We start from the raw sequence: 12,527 nt of genomic DNA, 5'->3' as shown, positions 1-12,527 counted from the left end.
AACAACATGGTGACAGTTTCTACTAATATATACAAGTATTTTTTTAATAACAGTTACATACTGCAGCTTAAATACATTTCTGAAATTTAAATTTTACAGCTAATGTCGAATTTATTTATGCATAACATTTCCAACACAAAGTGAATCACAAGTTAAATGCAAACCAGGAAAAGTAAAAATACATAACAATACAAATACAAGTACAGCCAAATATTAAAGTGTCTAAAATGCAATAAGAACAGGCAGGCAGCTTTAAGGTGAAATATTTGGTTAACATGAACTAAACATCGATTTAAAATATTAAAAATGTTTCTGCAGCTCTGATGTTTAAAGGCAGACGGTTCCACAGAACCTCAAGATTTACATTTACAACCCGGATTAAATAATCAGTATCACTAAAGTTAGCAGCAAATCCACAAGCGCTGCTTCCTGTCCAGCCATTAAAGGTGTAGAAATACTCACTTCCTCTGGGTTTTCTGCCAGAACCAGAACCGGAGCAACTGCAAGAACTGAAGCAAACAGGAACCACATCTTTGGTGAGCCTAGAAAACGTAAAAAAAAAAAAGATCCTCAAACCTTTACAGGCTGAGGATCATTTAACAAACACCTGGAATCACCTGCACAGTAACACCTCAATATAACAACCTGAAATTAAAATATTGGCCTCTTAACTCATTTATTGTTTTCTTTATTCGTCTGGAGGAGAAGTTTACAAAATCTGACTGGCCACAACAAAACCATCAACAAATTCACTGAGTTATTTACAGATCCTGAATTTTGCATCATGAGTCACATGATCAACAACCGGATTCAGGATTCGTTTGGTTTCATCTGCAATGGCAGCGCAGCAACTGTAACCAGCTGTAAAACCCAGCAACAGACATTATATTTCATCAAGTGTCAACAGTAAAATAAACAAAACACATCAAATATTTTGGTCAATTTTCCATTTACTTTGGTTCAAAAGAAACTAACCTTTTGCATCAAACAGGCCTAAAGGTGAAAGTTGAGACCGTTTGTGTTGAGCTGCAGAATCTTTGATGCAAAACAATCAAATCTTCACATCGTAGTTCATTAATAAATCCAGCTTCTCTTCTCTGTTGGGAAACGACGACAGCCTGATGTTCCAAGACCTGCTGACCAGAACCTGCAGCCAGAATCAGTTGGACTCGGTACTTTTGTTCTCAGAAGGTTTTAATCAGTTTCTTACCTTTTGATTTTTCCTTGACAGCAGCTCTGGGCTGGAGGAATGAGCAGGAGCTGAAGGGCAGAGCGACCTGACAGTTTTGTCAAACCGAACGATTACTGAGCAAAATTCGCTCCACCCAGCATAGAACCAAGAAACAGGAAAACATGAATCACTGAGGAATTCAGGAAGAATTATGAAGCGATTACAGCTCTGGCTGCTGAGAAAGTAACAGGAATATTATTACCTTTCATTTATTTTCTTCTCTAGACTTTCATCAAAAATATATTTTCACATTTAGTTGACAAATTCTTGTTTTCCTTCATTTTCTATTTACTTTTAATGAACAAAAATACATTCTGTTCTTTAAGGTTCTAACTTGAGGATTTCTGCCCTTATGGCAAAAGGTTTTTACTCCATTGATGAAGCGTCATCAGCTGCACTTCCATTACAAATCTGCACAAATCTTTTGGAGTTGCAGTGTTTCCATCAAATAAATGAAATTAAAATAAGTTTGTTCATGCAATAAGTCATTAAAAATCATGATGAAAACAGTAATATTATATACATTAATAATTCATCCATGGTGCTAGCGCTTGTGTCTCCTTCAGGTGATTTCAACTGGTGAAATGTTACCTGATTTCAAACCTCGCTGCAGAGGAAACGTTTAGTGTATTCATCCTGATGAGGACACACGTTAATGATCTGTTCAGCTTACTGAATAAAAAACAGAATGGAAATGAAATACAATTAAGTGTCATTATTATAATTAAAATAATTATTTTGATCATTATTCAAAATGAAGGAACCATAGCGCAACCTTTGCTCCAAACTACAAACATTTTTGCCCCCCCTCCCTTCTTCAGGTTGTTTTTGTCACATATGAAAGTGATTTATTAATAAGCTTTGACTGGAGCAGAAACCATCTGAAGCTATTCAGTAAAGCTGGATTAAAGTTTATTCAAAATGATTTAAGGCCTTAATTCTCCACATTTTCTTAATGTTTTTTTGCTCTGAAATATTAAGTGAAAAATAAAAACATGAAGTCTCTGGAAGGTGAGGAGTTTTTTATTTAAGTCCATTTCTTTTTGCTGAGGAAATGGAAATTCTGTTGTTTTGGTAGTGATCATTATTGAAGAATAAATTAGAAAAAAGTATAATTTATGAATGAAAATTTAGTTACAAAAAAGTTAGATTGAAGGATCCAGGTTTCTGGTTTCCGTCTGTTGTCATGGTAACTAGGACCAAATCTACTCTGGCTTTTACTCTAAAGTTCACCGTGGTGCATCCAGGTGTTTTCAAATGAAGACCTACCCAGTTTCTGATTTTGTTGTTGGCAATAAAAATATTTCTTTAGTTTTTTTCAATTGAGGCCAAAATAATAAACAAACTGGAGGCTTTCATTTCATTTTGGACCTACAATCCTGTTCCTACAAAAAAAGAGAATTTCCAAAATTCATGCTTAGTTTGTTAAAAAAAAAAAATCAGTTTTATAAAATCTTTTTGTATTTTTGGCTCATCTGTAATCTTAAATTTGACAATTTTGGCCAACACGACAAATTTTGGACACCTGTGGTCTAAACCACAAAAAATAGAAAACATACAATAATAATAAATTAACATCAAGATGAAGAATTGAATAAAGTGTTTTTATTTTATCAGATTACAGTACAAACATGCACCTATCCCCAGTAACACTGGCAACATAATGAGCCTGAGGCATCAGAGATGTTTTATATATGAATCCTTCGACCAAATGTCATCAATCATTAAATACTGTGTATCATTGAGCTTTAAGGTTTATAACCAGTAGTAGACGTTTGACACATCATTGTGATTTGTACGCAAAAGCTGATTGGCTCCTTTAAGTGAACACAGAAACAATCATTTAATGATCCTGATGTATAAATCTTTACTCGGTATATAATGCAAGAGTAAAAAGTGCAGATAGAAAAATATAAAAAGCAGCAAAAATATTTTTACAAAGAGCTTAAAATCTAAATATATATATATAATTTTTTTTCCCCAAAAAAACTTTGCACACATTAGTGTATATTTCTGAATTTTTACCAAATCATATTGCATTATTTTTGTAAAAATGTAGAAATACATCACATTAATATTTACAGTGTTAGAGTGCTAGAGGTGTTTTGCTACAGTACAGCATTTCTCCAGTTGAACATGGCAGTTGGCTGCTTGGACCTGGTTCTGCTGGAGGTGTCTTCCTGTTAAAGGGGAGTTTTTCCTCTCCACTGTCGCTACATGTATGCTCAGTATGAGGGATGAATATAAAGTGAATAGTCTACTGTTCCTACGTCCAGGACGAGGGAAAGCTAAAGCTCAATATACTGGTTTCCTCAGATAGAAACTTTTTAAGCTAATTTGAGTAATTAACTTAAGTTAATGCACTGATTGATAACTTGGTTTAATTGGAATGTATGTGAGATTGAAATGACATTATTTTTTTTGTAAACTGCATTGAGACGACATTTTTGTAAATTGGCTCTTCATAAATAACTATGTAAAACATCTGTAATCTAAAAATTTGATCAAATGTGTAAATAGTGTGCAAAGACTTTAGAGTTTGATTAAAAACACTATCACATGGGGGCAGGGGGAAAAGCAGTCGATAATAAAGAAAGTTAAGAGAATGTTCTGAACAGGGAAGAACCAGGTTACATGAGGTCAAAGGTCTTCAGACATTCAGCTGCTGGTATCCTGTAAAAAAACAGAAACCTTCAGTTAATTACTGACTAAATAATCCACCTGGAAGTCTGATAAACAGAAGCTAAACTCTCGTCTTCAGCCTCTGAGACCAACTGAAACGCTCACCTGCTGGGATTTATGATGCTTCCATGCCAACAAGATGAGAAGGACAGAGAAGAAGCAGCCCAGAGAAATGTAGAGTCCAATCCTTCCTCCTGAAAGAAAACAGTTTTATTCTCTAGCAGAAATGTAAAGTTAAGTTTTCTTTGTTGTAACCAAGGTTAGATGCTGGTTTTTAAACAAGGAAGGAAAAAGAAACTTACTGTCATTGTTTGGGTCAGTTCCTGGAACAGAAGAGAAACATATTTTTTGTTATTTGAAAGATGTATTTTCTGATTTTATCCAGAAATGATCTGGATTATTTGAATCAAACTTCAGTTCTTCCTGAATCTGATCTAAAAACATCTCAGAGATTCACCTGAAACACTTTAATAAAGGTAGAGATGCTGCAGATATCTCTGCTAAATATTAAATTATCAGACTTCACAAGTAAAATGAGCAAATACTCACCAATGTGTTCTGGTTGAGGACAGTCTGGAACAGAAACACCAGGATTAGTTCAAACTGTTCTGTAAACCAGCGGTCCCCAACCTTTTTATTACCACAGACCGGTCAAGACTTGGCGATTTTGCTGCGGTCCGGGCGGGACAGTCAGATAAGACTTGGTGTTGGTGGTGTTCCCGCTAAAGCCTTTCATTTTGTTTTATTTTATTTTTTATATTATTTTATTTTTTGCCCCGATTTTCTCTTTAGGCCAATCTTACAACGTCCTGCAGTGTGTGGTGTGTTGAATATTCAACAGTGTCTTGGCTCGATTGTTACAGGTTTTCCCCGACTGGGAGCGAATCGCAGCCTGTTGAATGTGACAGGTAGCCAATCAGAAAGCGCGGTGACGTAAAAACGGAGGGAATCCAAACAGTTGACATGGCAACTGAGAGTCCGGTGGACATCAGGGGTGATATGTGGAAATGTTTATTACTTTATGTAAAGGTCATTTTTATATATGTTTATTATATGTGGTTATGATTATTCAGTTAAAAATGTTAACTATGAACAAACACAACTCACCTCCCAATCATAGTGCAGCAAATAGAGCGGCTGCTCCGCCATCTTTTATCAAACACCTTTTCTTTTTGTTTCGTCTTTTATCGATTAAAATGAGCCACAAACTGTCACTGCTGCTTCTACATCATCATCCTGTTTGATTATTCTACATTCATCTATGGTATGTTGGGGGTTTTACTGGATTTTCTTCTGGGATGTTGGTGAGTGGAATCGGTTCTGTGGTGTGTTGCTGCTGGACTCACGAACCGACCGAACCTGTTGGACTTTTATCAGCTCTGTGGTCGCAGAGGTTTGGAAAATCGGCCGACAATCCTTAAATCGTGTCGTGTGAACCAGACCTAAAACTCATAAGCTCTACTCCTCTCATCTCGTCTCTCCACTGCCCTAACGCTCTCTGACTCTGGTCGCTATGGTAACGTTTATATATCCCTTCAAAATAAGATACAGATGCGCCACAAAAACGAACATTTTACTTTTGTGAAAATTTTAACGACTCATGGAGCCCTGAGCTTGTTTCTCTGCAACCAGACGGTCCATCTGGGAGAGATGAGAGACGATGAGACCGGAAGTGTTGCTGATGCTCCGGGTTCTTGGTCTCTAGTGGAGAAGCAGCTTGAAGCTTCATTGCCTCATTAACATCCGGTCACCATATCATGCAGAGCTTGGACTGTGGGAATCACCTACCGGGATAAATCCATCCTCCTGGCTCTTCTCTGGGCCTTTTCCCTTCACAAAGAAACTTTCCAAACAATCTGATCCGTTTCTGACTCATTTTGCTGCTTGTGGCTCCATGTTGGGCAAGACGGAACCGAGAGAATCCGGTTAAAGGATTTTCAAAATAAAAGATCCTCCAGATTCAAATAATACATAAAACGGCAATATTTAATTATTTCTTGCGCGGCCCGGTACCAATTGGTCCACGCAGCCCGGGGGTTGGGGACCACTGCTGTAATCCGTGGAGCAACAAGACGCATCTGAGGTCAGGCTCTAGAGCGCCACCAATGTGGTCAAAAAGGCAACTTCATTTCTTAACAGTGCACCCGAATAATATCAGAGCTCACCCCAGTTCAACCAGTGGGCTGTTTCACTAAAGTAGGATTATGAAATCCAGGATAAGAGATAAAACCAGGCCTGACATAGCACTAGCCCTGTTATGATAACTAATTTTGCTGGGCGATTAATTGTCCCAGAAATTATTGCGATAAATGATAATATTGTCATTTTGAGACTATTATAGCATAAAATAGCATAACAATGCAAATACACCCTCTGAAAGATCAATAAACTAATTTCTAAATAACATGTTAAACTTAAAAAATACATAAAACAAACCAGGAGTAAATGAATATAACAAGAGGAGCCATCTTCATGGGTTTCAGTGTGAAATCTAGAAACGTGTTCAAATATAAAAATGTTTGTGGATCTTCTTACCGGTCTTGTTGAAGCTGATGTCGCCATGTTGACCCTCGAATATCGGCTCCTCCCAGCTCGTCAGGTTGCATAAAACCATGACGACGGTTTCTGCTCCAACAGGGTTTTTGAGGCAAACAGAACATTTACGTTTTGAGGCGTAAACGGACGAGAAGTCGCAGGAAGCCAACGCTGAACCATTTCGGAGCCAGAAGTCTCCTGCAGTGCTATGCTTGTTGTACACCATATCGATGGATTCAGCCTCTGACAAAGGGCAGCTGAAGCAGATGTAGTTTGCCTGAACAACAAGAAACAACAAGTTTAAGTTAAAGACAAACAGAATTAAAGCTAAAAGCTCCTTCAGCTCTGGAACAAAAACGATGGTGAAAAAACTCAATCAGTGTCGAGATGAAAACAAACTGGAAACCGATTTTAAAAGACAACAATCAGACCTAAGATGTTAAAGAATATCACAGAGAAACAAGATCCATTCATCCATGAAATTCAAGAAGTAAAACTGCTGGTTGAACAGATGTGGGGGAATATCTCCTCTCCCAGTAGGAAAAACTGAGAGAAGAGAAAACTAGCTCCTCTCTTAACATTAAACTCCTTCTGGAAGAAACATTATGTTTTAATTCAAGTTTAATGGAAAGCTTTAGCTTAAAGACATAAGAGACCACCCCCAAAATGCTTTTCTCTGCAATTCATATTTTAATTTGCATTAAATTGAGATAAGGTGTAGGATTAGATCAGAAAAATAAAGCTAAGCTAATTATTTTGTTCCTGGTTATGTATGCATGTTTTCTCTTGTCCAAGTGGTCACTTATATTCTTTACTTTGAAAAACCCTGCTGGAAATAAGCAAAAATAATCAAAACTCACAAGAAAATTTAGTACAGTAAAGTGACCAGCGGTGATTAAAATGATAATTGAAATTATATTCAAAAGTATATATCTGAAACTAAATTAAAATCTTGCATCAATAGCAACAATGTTGCTAAAAATAATTTCATTAAAAAAAGAAAAGAAACCTACTAAACCACCTTTGAGGATTTTACTTTTCCAGGCTCAAACAAGCACATATCTCTGTCTGTTTGGCTATTTTTTTTTAGTACAAGTACAAAAGTTGAGAATGAATGTATTACGAATGTTTCTGCACTAAAGTTTCAGATATAAAGCGTGAAGGCTTGACTAACGGATAAACAAATAGCAGATGCACAGAAAAATGGTGGTCAGAAAACTTCTGGACAGGGAATGTTTTGTTTTTTTAAAAACTTATTATGACCTTAAAATCTCAGACTTAGTGTATTATGTGGGAACCCTCCATTGTTTTTTTTTTATGTATCCTCTCTGGTTTCTTTTTATTTCGATCTCTGGCTCACAGGCTGATCAATAAACATAACTGCTTCAGATTATCTCGTACTATAAAGTGCTTAGTCACTCTACTTGTTGATTAAAGTCAGTCTGGAGTAATTTATTACAAACAAAAATAAAGTAAAAAGAAAATGTATAGTTTTTAATTTATATTCCGTTTCCACACCAATTTTTTAAAAAGTATCCAGTGTTGTTACACCTACAGACTCAAGGACTGAAATATACTGTTGGATTGCAGGTAATGCGCATTATGCATTTGATTCCCTCAAATCTAGTTTTTGTGATGCAGAAAATTCCTGCTTACAATCCCAGCGATGTGTAATAACGTGGTCAGAAAATAAAATGAAGGGGAAAACTTCCAGCTACCTCCCCTCTCTTTAAAGTATGAGATCCCTCTGCTGTCCCAGTATTTCTTACTTGCAAACCACCATGGTATAATTATGCACCCATTTATAAAAAGAAAATATTAGGCTCTACTAACATAATCTTTCACCAGTGTAATACAGACAATAACCCAGATGTCCCTGAGCCTGTGGTAGCCAGCTGGACTATTAAGTATATGTCAACGTTACTTACTTCTCCTGGGTCAAAGGCCATAACCGATGTGAGTAACATAAAAGTGTGAGCCTCCATGTTTTATGAGCCTGGAAAAGAAGAACAAAATAGTAAATTTATGTGAATAATTCAGTTTTTTTCAAATATTTGTAAAATCGTTTCCTTCACGTAAATAAAGAAATGTTTGTGGTGGTTTACATTTCTATGTTTAATATGGTCCAACTTTGTGTTCATTCATCGTGACATGGTGGATGAAGCTCATTTAAACAACACTCTTTTTAATGGCAGAAATCAAAGTTCAGCCATTAGCTGAGCTATTTGCTTAGCTTCTCAACTGGAAAAGAAACAAACTCGTCGACGAGCTCCGGCTAGCCAACGAGCTAACCGGAGTCTCCCGGTTGGACCGGAGTCTCCCGGTTAGCCAACGAGCTAACCGGAGTCTCCTGGTTGGACCGGAGTCTCCCGGTTAGCCAACGAGCTAACCGGAGTCTCCCGGTTGGACCGGAGTCTCCCGGTTAGCCAACGAGCTAACCGGGAGACTCCTGGTTGGACCGGAGTCTCCCGGTTAGCCAACGAGCTAACCGGAGTCTCCCGGTTGGACCGGAGACTCCTAGTTAGCCAACGAGCTAACCGGAGTCTCCCGGTTGGACCGGAGTCTCCCGGTTAGCCAACGAGCTAACCGGAGTCTCCCGGTTGGACCGGAGTCTCCCGGTTAGCCAACGAGCTAACCGGGAGACTCCTGGTTGGACCGGAGTCTCCCGGTTAGCCAACGAGCTAACCGGAGTCTCCTGGTTGGACCGGAGTCTCCCGGTTAGCCAACGAGCTAACCGGAGTCTCCCGGTTGGACCGGAGTCTCCCGGTTAGCCAACGAGCTAACCGGAGTCTCCTGGTTGGACCGGAGTCTCCCGGTTAGCCAACGAGCTAACCGGAGTCTCCCGGTTGGACCGGAGTCTCCCGGTTAGCCAACGAGCTAACCGGAGTCTCCCGGTTGGACCGGAGTCTCCCGGTTAGCCAACGAGCTAACCGGAGTCTCCTGGTTGGACCGGAGTCTCCCGGTTAGCCAACGAGCTAACCGGAGTCTCCCGGTTGGACCGGAGTCTCCCGGTTAGCCAACGGGCTAACCGGAGTCTCCCGGTTGGACCGGAGTCTCCCGGTTAGCCAACGAGCTAACCGGAGTCTCCCGGTTGGACCGGAGTCTCCCGGTTAGCCAACGAGCTAACCGGAGTCTCCTGGTTGGACCGGAGTCTCCCGGTTCGCCAACGAGCTAACCGGAGTCTCCCGGTTGGACCGGAGACTCCTAGTTAGCCAACGAGCTAACCGGAGTCTCCCGGTTGGACCGGAGTCTCCCGGTTAGCCAACGAGCTAACCGGAGTCTCCTGGTTGGACCGGAGTCTCCCGGTTCGCCAACGAGCTAACCGGAGTCTCCCGGTTGGACCGGAGACTCCCGGTTAGCCAACGAGCTAACCGGAGTCTCCTGGTTGGACCGGAGTCTCCCGGTTCGCCAACGAGCTAACCGGAGTCTCCCGGTTGGACCGGAGACTCCTAGTTAGCCAACGAGCTAACCAGGAGTCTCCCGGTTGGACCGGAGTCTCCCGGTTAGCCAACGAGCTAACCGGAGTCTCCTGGTTGGACCGGAGTCTCCCGGTTCGCCAACGAGCTAACTGGAGTCTCCCGGTTGGACCAGAGACTCCTGGTTAGCCAACGAGCTAACCGGAGTCTCCCGGTTGGACCGGAGTCTTCTGGTTAGCCAACGAGCTAACCGGGAGACCGGAGAGACGGTTAGGGTTAGAGCTCCGGTCTCCCGGTTAGCTCGTTAGCAGTGCACTGCGGTTAGCTTGCAGTACAGCGTTATCTGCACTGCAAATAACACAACTTTGCAGCCGTAACTACTTTGTGAGTTCATGACTCGGATAAGTTTTGAACGTGCTGGTGATTTTTAATAACAAAACATTACTGTATTAGCACTACTGTAGCGGGTTTCGCCTTCATGTTTAGCGGCGCTGCACGTGAATCAGATCACCCCTAACTCTAACCCTATAATAGTGAAGTGAAATAAACACGTTATGTTTATTGACCGGATATTAATTCAATCATAATTTATACGAATGGAAATAGTTATTTTTGCCAACCTTACCGCTACTGACTGATTAAAGGACAGCGCTTCAGAAGGCTGACAGTGTTTTGATCTCCGATCGCTCTGCTGCCACAAACAAGATGTTAGTGACGTAACGCAGGACTCAGCGCTCAATGGCGCGTTTACTTATCATGTCTATGACGAATACGACGTAGAGTGCTGAGTTTTACGTTACGTCCCCTCCATCTTGATCTGGAGCGATCAGAGCTCCGTAAGTCATTTGCTGTTTCAACCGTTTTACAGTAGAAACTGGATTCATTGACATTTCCTTTTACAGGTAAGAATGGAAGAAAAATTATACAGAAATTCTTACGAGCAGAATTTGTTGACTTTGCAGTCAGAAACTAGCTTCTAGACAACCGATAAGTATTTCCTATGGCCTGAAGTAACCACTCTGATCGTTATTTTCTTAGCGTAGCTAAAGTTTTCATACTGTGTTTTCTAATGAGAGAGAACTGATGAGAAACAACTGTTAGAGAGGAAGTGCATTAAAGACCGGGGGATGTTGTGAGGAAAGGCCAGTCACATCAGAGCTGCAGCGTTTTTCTTAAGTCATGTTTCACCGCTCAGCTTGTTTAACTGTGTTTAAAGATGTTACTGCCCCAATATGCTGAAAACATATGTCCATTCTGAATGTGAAGAAATCAGTGATGTATTTTCTATTCACTGTCAGATAATTTCTCTTTTATCCTTGGCTTTAGCCTGTGTCTACGAGGATGTCTCGGAAGTCACTGGACTGCTCCCAGTTTGACCAGCAAACTGAACCCCTGCCTGTGGCCAGTGTTCCCAGTATAATATAATATAAATAAATAAATAAATTTGTTTTATTGCACACTTTTATTCTCATTATTTATTAATTGAGCTACCTTATAATATAATATTTGTAAATCAACTGTTAACTTCTGAGACATTTTTCATGAGCCTCATGTAAGAAATAGAAATCTGATCTGAAACGCACGATGCAAGCAGCCATCTTTATATGCTCAAGTATTTTCTCAGACTATAAAATTCACATTTTTATCTTATGTACTCTTTTCTTTCTGAAAACCTACAGTATTATTTTGTAATTTTTATTGAGTGATGCAGTAATTTGATTGGTTCTGTTTCAATGTATTGTATCTTACATAGATTTGTGCTCTCAGGTTTGTGAACAAATCATCCCCAGCGGAAAGTTCGAGTGTTATGATGGTGTTTTAAATTAGTAAAAATGACGGTGTGATGAATCCACTCCTACAAGTAAGTCGTTGATTTTCGGAAGACTTTTTATACAGAAAGAAACAGAGACCGTGAGAACAAAAAGCTATTTTACAGAAAGATTACCCAGGTACTGAGAAACGGATCATAAGAAGTTAATGTTTTAAAATAATGTCATCACGATGACAAAAATGGAGTTATGTGCAAAGTCTGGAAAATAGTTTTTTAGATATCTACAACGTAAGTGCGGATAGTCAGGCGAAACAGATTTTATGTTAAAACGACGTGGATTACATGTGACCGAGTTGATCAGAACCAGTACATCGGGACCATGACGTCATTACTGCTGACGGTCTTTCTACAAACATTTTCTGAAAAATACACCTAATAGTGTGACGTGTGGAATCGAGTTTGAACGGACATGGTTTCTGAGAAGTCACTGTGGTGTTTCCACCACATTAAACTTTGATGTTTTTGTAGTAAAATATTAATAATTATCTAAAAACAATAACTCACCATTTTGCTCTCCTTCCTGTTGGCCTCTTCTAGAAGCTGTTCAACGAACTGTAGAAAATAAAGTCGTCCACATGTGGAAAAGCTCCAACATTACCAAACGAAAAATCACTGATACGTTTTAACAAAACCGAAGACAGTAAAGCCGCCATTAGGCTTCCTCCGGGTTTTTCATGGCAGCCTTTCAACCAGGATCCGTCGTCCTAAATCCAGTTAGTAGCGATCCACAGAAAGAACACGATGCTAACATTTTTAAATAAAATATAAAAACCATCTAAGGCCAGTTAAATATTCTCCTTTTCTGGACACAGCAGTAATAGGTCCGGTTTGT

Source organism: Xiphophorus couchianus, unplaced genomic scaffold (genome assembly GCF_001444195.1).
Source record: "Xiphophorus couchianus unplaced genomic scaffold, X_couchianus-1.0 Scaffold1000102, whole genome shotgun sequence".
NCBI classification, from domain to species: Eukaryota; Metazoa; Chordata; class Actinopteri; order Cyprinodontiformes; family Poeciliidae; genus Xiphophorus; species Xiphophorus couchianus.
This window is presented reverse-complemented; position numbering follows the sequence as displayed.